Source organism: Camelina sativa, chromosome 15 (assembly GCF_030686135.1).
Source record: "Camelina sativa cultivar CO46 ecotype springtype chromosome 15, ASM3068613v1".
NCBI classification, from domain to species: Eukaryota; Viridiplantae; Streptophyta; class Magnoliopsida; order Brassicales; family Brassicaceae; genus Camelina; species Camelina sativa.
This window is the reverse complement of record NC_141894.1, coordinates 33,272,501-33,272,799: the sequence shown is the minus strand read 5'-3', so window position 1 is coordinate 33,272,799 and position 299 is coordinate 33,272,501.

Below are 299 nucleotides of genomic sequence, written 5' to 3'. Positions count from 1 at the left end.
GGATGCGAGAGATGAGCTGAAACGAACGAGCGGATCGAGAGATCCGGCCTTTGGTCTCGGCTTCGGTCGAGCAGTCTCGGTCGCGGTACGGACGATGCGGAAATTGATTCCCGGAGTTTGAAGGTAAACTGCGGGAACGGCTCTCGGCAACGCGGCGGTAAGAATCCTTGGTGATGCGGTAAGGATTCTCGGTGATGCGATAAGGAAGGTGGAGTGGAAGCGAAAGTACAACGAGCGGTAGGAACCGGACGTGATACGGTAGAGAGGGACGCGAAGGTGGTTTGATGCGACGACACACG